Source organism: Rattus norvegicus, chromosome 6 (assembly GCF_021556685.1).
Source record: "Rattus norvegicus strain SHRSP/BbbUtx chromosome 6, alternate assembly SHRSP_T2T, whole genome shotgun sequence".
NCBI lineage: Eukaryota > Metazoa > Chordata > Mammalia > Rodentia > Muridae > Rattus > Rattus norvegicus.
This window is the reverse complement of record NC_141539.1, coordinates 83,772,234-83,779,976: the sequence shown is the minus strand read 5'-3', so window position 1 is coordinate 83,779,976 and position 7,743 is coordinate 83,772,234. Positions and strand designations below refer to the sequence as shown.

General features: G+C 41.0%; 1 non-coding gene across 1 annotated transcript; it reads left to right on the top strand.

The window, feature by feature from the left end:
- Nucleotides 1-7,118: 7,118 nt before the first annotated feature.
- LOC120093440 (small nucleolar RNA SNORA17) lies at nucleotides 7,119-7,248 on the top strand. The gene has a single exon (XR_015623610.1). It is a non-coding gene; the product is annotated as a small nucleolar RNA SNORA17 (small nucleolar RNA).
- The last annotated feature ends 495 nt before the right edge of the window (nucleotides 7,249-7,743 follow it).

Below are 7,743 nucleotides of genomic sequence, written 5' to 3'. Positions count from 1 at the left end.
ACCTCACACCAGTGCGATTGGCTAAGATCAAAAACTCAGGTGACAGCAGATGCTGGCGAGGATGTGGAGAAAGAGGAACACTCCTCCATTGTTGGTGGGATTGCAGACTGGTAAAACCATTCTGGAAATCAGTCTGGAGGTTCCTCAGAAAATTGGACATTGAACTGCCTGAGGATCCAGCTATACCTCTCTTGGGCATATACCGAAAAGATGCCTCAACATATAAAAGAGACACGTGCTCCACTATGTTCATCGCAGCCTTATTTATAATAGCCAGAAAATGGAAAGAACCCAGATGCCCTTCAACAGAGGAATGGATACAGAAAATGTGGTACATCTACACAATGGAATATTACTCAGCTATCAAAAACAACGAGTTTATGAAATTCGTAGGCAAATGGTTGGAACTGGAAAATATCATCCTGAGTGAGCTAACCCAATCACAGAAAGACATACATGGTATGCACTCATTGATAAGTGGCTATTAGCCCAAATGCTTGAATTACCCTAGATCCCTAGAACAAAGGAAACTCAAGACGGATGATCAAAATGTGAATGCTTCACTCCTTCTTTAAATGAGGAAAAAGAATACCCGTGGCAGGGAAGGGAGAGGCAAAGATTAAAACAGAGACTGAACGAACACCCATTCAGAGCCTGCCCCACATGTGGCCCATACATATACAGCCACCCAATTAGACAAGATGGATGAAGCAAAGAAGTGCAGACCGACAGGAGCCGGATGTAGATCGCTCCTGAGAGACACAGCCAGAATACAGCAAATATAGAGGCGAATGCCAGCAGCAAACCACTGAACTGAGAATAGGTCCCCTATTGAAGGAATCAGAGAAAGAACTGGAAGAGCTTGAAGGGACTCGAGACCCCAAAAGTACAACAATGCCAAGCAACCAGAGCTTCCAGGGACTAAGCCACTACCTAAAGACTATACATGGACTGACCCTGGACTCTGACCCCATAGGTAGCAATGAATATCCTAGTAAGAGCACCAGTGGAAGGGGAAGCTCTGGGTCCTGCTAAGACTGAACCCCCAGTGAACTAGTCTATGGGGGGAGGGCGGCAATGGGGGGAGGGTTTGAGGGGAACACCCATAAGGAAGGGGAGGGGGGAGGGGGATGTTTGCCCGGAAACCGGGAAAGGGAATAACACTCGAAATGTATATAAGAAATACTCAAGTTAATAAAAATAAAAAAAAAAAAAAGAACAACATGAGAGACAATATTTATATCACTATAATTCTTCATTGTGACCACTTTCTCTAGCCCTTAGAAATATGGAAGAAGAAGTAGTTTGCAGGGCTGTACATGTGGCTTAGTGGTTAAGAGTGCTATATGCCCTTCCAGAGGACCCAAACCCAGTTCCCAGCACTCACATCAGGCAGCCACAGCTGGGATCTATCTCCTGTTCCAAACAATCTGATACCTGATGCCTGCTTCAGGACTGCATGGGCATGCACGCACACGCGCGCACGCGCACACACACACACACACACACACACACATTCGCTCATGCACATGTACACACACAAACACACATGCAGTCATGCACATATACAGAATCTACACACACTCACACACAGAAACACTTACTCATGCACATACACACATACAAAACACATACCACACATGCACATGCTCACAAACAAAAAATCTTTTACAAAAGAACTTTGATATGTTCATCAGCATTAAAAACAAAATAGACAATTCAATATCCAAAAGGTATTTAAAAATCCTAGATTGGTTAATCCTTCTTTTTTAATTTTATCTTATGTAGGTGGATGTGGGTGTGCCTGTGCACTTGCATGAGTGTGTGTGTGTGTGTGTGTGTGTGTGTGTGTGTGTGTGTGTGTGTGGTAGTGGTGGTGCCACATTGCTTATGTGGAGATCAGAGGACAACTTCCAGGAGTTAGTTCTCTTCTTCTACTATGTGGGGACTGGAGATCAAATTCAGGTTGTCAGGCTTAGAAACAAAAGCCTTTGATTATCCCACTGGCCTCTGTATTTGGGATAAAATAAAAGTTCTTCACAGCAAGCTGAAAAACCAATGATAACAGAATAAGAAATTTGATCGGCATGTTAAAATTCTCTATTTTTAGTGAGCCAAAAAAAAAGCAATTTTAGAATTACACTTTTTAAATAATACATTAATGTACATATTAGAATATAAGAAAAGCAAACCTTGAGGTGGTAAAAATATTTAGTAAATGTGCTATGCTATGTCTCATACTCAGAATTCTTGTTATTAAAAACTTGAAAAGTACTATAATATCAAATAAAGCACAATATTCCTAAACCTGCAATTAAGGTACACTTCCTGTTCTTACTCTACGTAATATCCTGATGAGGAGCATTTCCCAAAACAATGATTTTCAAAAATTCGACCTTTGGGTTGCTAACAGGTCACTCAAAGTGGAAATCTGAGATGGAAGCAACAGGAACTATACAAAGGTGGGTGGGGCCAAGGAGGCAGTGAGACATGTCCTTCCTGGCCAACAACAGGGAAAGAAGTCTAGGACAAAGGGAAGGAAGAAGAATGAAAACTCAAGGAAGGGGCTGCTTTGAGCAGTTGTTGCCCTCCTCAGAGGAACCTAAGCTACCAGGAGAGTGCCACAAAGAGGCTGGGGCAAAAGTTTATAGCCATTCTTTTTCACCCTTTATGCCTGAGCCATTGGCCCAAACGAGTAAATGGCAAAAATACTGAAGCATGCTGGTTCCTGCTTCTGGGACAGAGAGTTGAAGTAAGAGCTAAGGGTTGGGTGTAGAAAAGCAAATACTTAGCACATTAATACTAAGGTCTGTTCAGTAGATATTTTTAAATTCTAGATTATCTGTTGAGTCAACAAATATGCTCTACAGCCACTAGGTGGTAAGTCCTCTATTACATGAGAACTTGAAAGACTGCATGAAGGCAGAAGAAATGTAGAAACATAAATAGATTATAGCTCCTCAATTAAATTGTTGTGAATGGGTAGGGCAGAAATAATTACCTCTGCCTGGAAATACCAAAGAGTAGAAAGGAAGCATTATTCAAACCTAATAAAGAACAACTGAAGATTTCTCTGGACCAACTGTTGCTAGGTGTAAAGACTGTGTTCCTAGCAGAGAATGCTATGGAATTATAATCACTAAAAATTAAAGAAGTACATACGGACTTAGACCTGCATAAGTCTACATTTTGTTCTAAATCTATGAAAATTTTTAATGTTTTAGACTCAAAATTCAAAATTACTGACCATAAGAATTATTGGTGACTTTACATCCAAACCCCAAATCCCTGTTTCTTATTCCATGTCACGATCCTCAAAATATACATTGTTCTTACATTATCTTGAACAATTTCATTGTTTTCTACTAAAAGGTTGACAACATGATTAGGTCACCAAAGCTTTGTATGTGCTTTCTGAAGCTGTCCCTACTCACGCAATACAAAGCCTGCTAGAAAGGACACCACAAGGCAGCTCAAATAGCCCACTGGCCCATTACTGTAAAATAAAGAGCAATCATTTCCATTGTATTGGATGATAACTGACAGCTCCTGTAAGCCTTGAGTGGCCGTTTTCATGGAAACTTAATTCTTTCTCTGCTGCCTTGTCCAGCACTTTTCTCCAATTAACTTCAAAACAAGATTTCCAGCAAAAGGCTCCAGGGCACAGCCTAACTTTGGGTGGCATTTAAAAATTACATCCTCTTCTCTGCCTGATTATGATCAGATCAAACTGAGAAAGAACCATCCTGGATTATTGAACATAATGAGTCAAAAAATAAAAATATGCCTGTAGGGATAAAAGTTTATTCTCCTGAGGTCTTTATTTTATCCTGGGTGATCTTTCTCAGATCAATTCTTAAAAGAATTTTTCAAAAATAGAAGCAAATGAGTTTGCCTGAAATATTTTTCCTCCAACAAACAGGCTTTTTTTCTTTAGGATACTCTTCGTCTCCGACTTGGTAACTGAATAGCACAAGGCCCTAGGGCACCAATACATAATGCTATTCTTTGGGGTTTTTTGAAGCAAGGTTCTCATTTAATCCAGGCTGGACTGGAACACACTGCATGACCAGGGATGGCCTTTTGAGTCTCCCACCTTTACCTCCCAAATGCCTGGACTACAGACATTTGCCTCCATCCCTAGCTTCATAATGCTTTTCAATGTGCATCCAAGCATGCTTCAAAGATGCTTACACTGTAGCTTTGTTTAAAGAAACGCTGTGTTGTCCAGACAACCTTTGTCTGATGCCTCCTTTTTTTCACTTGGTAAGACTTTTTTTCTTCCGGTATTAGCTTATGTATTACCTGTTCAACTTGCTTTCTTGCCCTGTTGTGTGCCTTCACACTTCCTCCCGTGCTTGAATCTCCACTGAGCATCTCAATGCTGACCTCCTTTTCTATTCGGTGACTTATCACTTGCAAAATATTCTGATACTTCCAGAAATCAATAAATTTATATAAAATCAAATAAATAGCTATTATCATAGATGCCAACTGTTTAAAGAAGTATGTGGCTTATTTTTCTAACCATAATCAAAATCCTTTTTTAATTGGATATTTTTTATTTACATTTCAAATGTTATCCCCTTCCCCAGTATCCCATCCATAAAACCCCTATCCCATCCCCCTGCCCTTCTTCTATAAGGTTGTTCCCCCCAAATCACCCCTTCTCCACCCCCCAACATTCCCCTGCACTGGGGGGTCCGGCCTTGGCATGACCAAGGATTTCTCCTTCCATTGATGCCCAAAAAATCCATCCTCTGCTACATATGCAGCTGGAGCCATGGGTCTGTCCATGTGTACTTTTTGGATGGTGGTTTAGTCCCTGGGAGCTCTGGCTGGTTGGTATTGTTCTTATGGGGTTGCAAACTCCTTAAACTCCTTCATTGAGGACCCCATTCTCAGTTCAATAGTTGGCTGTGAGCATTCGCCTCTGTATATGTCATGCTCTGGCAGAGCCTCTCAGGAGACAGCTATATCAGGCTCCTGTCAGCTTGCACTTCTTGGCATCAGCAGTATTGTCTGGGTTTGGTGGCTGCATATGGTCTGCATCCCCCAGTGGGGCAATCTCTGAATGGCCTTTCCTTCATTCTCTCTCCAAACTTTGTCTCCATATTTCCACCTGTGAATATTTTTGTTCCCCTTTTAAGAAGGACTAAAGCATCCTCACTTTGGTCATCCTTCTTCATGAGCTACATTGATCTGTGGATTGTATCTTGTGTAATCCAAGCATTTGGGCTAATATCCACTTATCAGTGAGTGTATAACATGTATTTTTGTGTTTGGGTTACCTCACTCAGGATGATATTTTCTAGTTCCATCCATTTGCCTATGAATTTCATGAAGTCATTGTTTTTGATAGCTCAGTGATACTCCATTGTGTAGATGTAGCACATTTTCTGTATCCATTCCTCTGTTGAAGGGCATCTGGGATCTTTCCAGCTTCTGGCTATTATAAATAAGGCTGCTATGAACATAGTGGAGTATGTGTCCTTGTTATATGTTGGAGCATATTTTGGGTATATCTAGGGCCAAAATCTTATCACCAAAAATACAATGGAGATGTAGCTCTGGAAGAAGATAAAGTTGTTCTCAGTAAACAATTGTTCAAACATTGATGTAAGGATGGCCCCAACCCAAGGGATAACCCTGTAAAATGTATTAAAATTATCCTTCAAGGGTTCGAGACCCCATACGAACAACAATGCCAACCAACCAGAGCTTCCAGGGACTAAGCCACTACCCAAAGACGATACATGGACTGACCCTGGTCTCTGACCTCATAGGTAGCAATGAATATCCTAGTAAGAGCACCAGTGGAAGGGGAAGCCCTGGGTCCTCCAAGACTAACCCCCCAGTGAATGTGATTGTTGGGGGGAGGGCGGTAATGGGGGGAGGATGGGGAAGGGGAGGGGTTAGGGGGATGTTTGCCCGGAAACCGGGAAAGGGAATAACATTCGAAATGTAAATAAGAAATACTCAAGTTAATAAAAAAAAAATTCTCCTTCAAGCAGATTTCAACCTGATTCTCATCTCAACACTCTGACCACCATCTCAACTTGTATCTTAGAATACTAGTACAAATCTAAAATGAATAGTTCTTACTTATTTTATTAAAGTTACATAAATAAGTACTTAATAAATTCTTCTTCTAATCAATAAGGTTTGCTTCGTCTACTGAACTGTTTAAGCACAGGTGAGGCTCAAAAGTAGTAACAAATACCCAAAGATGTCCTTGAATTCTCAATCTTCCATCTTGCATCCCCCAATTGCTGGCAGTTCATGTAGGGCTGAATATCAATTACTGGACTTTTTCATGGTAGGTAGCCACTCTACAGACTGAGTTACAGCCCATCTCTTCTCTTATCAACTAGAAATAAAAATAGTCAAGCAAAATACATGAGATAAATGAGTGTGGTGATGTGAAGTTGCAGTCCCAGACCAAACAAACTGAAAAAAATTCCTGAGGACTAAAAGGATGACTTGACTCGGTGGTTAAGAGCACCTGATGCTCTTGCAAAGGACCCAGGTTCTGTTCCCAGCAGCTACAAAGCAGTTTGCAACCATCTGTAACTTGGGTTCCAGGAAGTCCAGTGCCTTCTTCTGACCTCTACCAGTACCAGGCATGCAAGTGGTACATATAGAAACATGCAGATGAAGCACTTGTATGCATAAAATAAAAATTAATTTCTTAAAAACTGGATTTCCTTAAAGTAACTTGTAAGTTTTAAAATACAGGTTTCCACATACAAGATCTATGCAGATCATTGCCACAATCAATTGGAAATCCAAACTTAGGAGCAGTATGGTGCATAAGAGCATCAAAAAACAAAACACACCCTTATATGACAGTCCGTGACTACAATTCAGGAATGTGGAAGCTGAAATAAGAAAAATATTAATTCATAATCATCCTGGGCTACACTGTCAGACCATTATCTCAAAATGTATCAACAACAACAAAACAAGTATCACATATTCATGGACATGAAAACTATCTCCAGGGGCTACATATGTTGAAAAGTATTTAAACATCAAAGACAAGGAAAATCACACACAAAAAATGCAGAGCTGAACATGTTAAATAGAAGACTGATACTCTTCAACATTTAATATTCTCTGCCCCTAAAGGCATTGCAGGTGTGACTACTGTGTCACATGTGTATCAGTAGGTGGCAGAAAGGAGAGAGGATATGTTCTCTCAGTGTTCTGACCTATGAACATAAGAATAATTAGTAGCCTAACATTCTCTGATAAAACCAGCCTGACACAACCACCAGTTCAGTGCTGTGCAAAGACAAAGGGAACAAATCAAAGACTAGAAGAACACGACCAGAGTCCAAGGTCTGAAATTTACGTCCAGGGGCTATAATGACCACCAGTCCTATACCATGGTACCTGAACAGGGGTCTACCAGAGATGACCACCAGTACAAATCTTGAAGTCCTGGGTTGGGGACATGCCTACAAACTGACAATATCCCTGCACAGAGCCATAAAGCCCAGGTTGGGCATGACATTACTGAGACCATTCCTGAGATGACCCCGGATACTCAGAGAACCTAGGCACCACTAAGAGAAGCAAGAAGGTGGTAGAGAAATGGAAGAGAAACAGAAGGATGTAGACACAATGAAGAGAGGCAGAACTGAAGATTCAAGGGTAGTATAGAACAGCCTGTTATGAGTAGCTGGTGATTCTACTTGGGACCATGGTATAGTCCTGGTCTATGATACCACCAGGGGC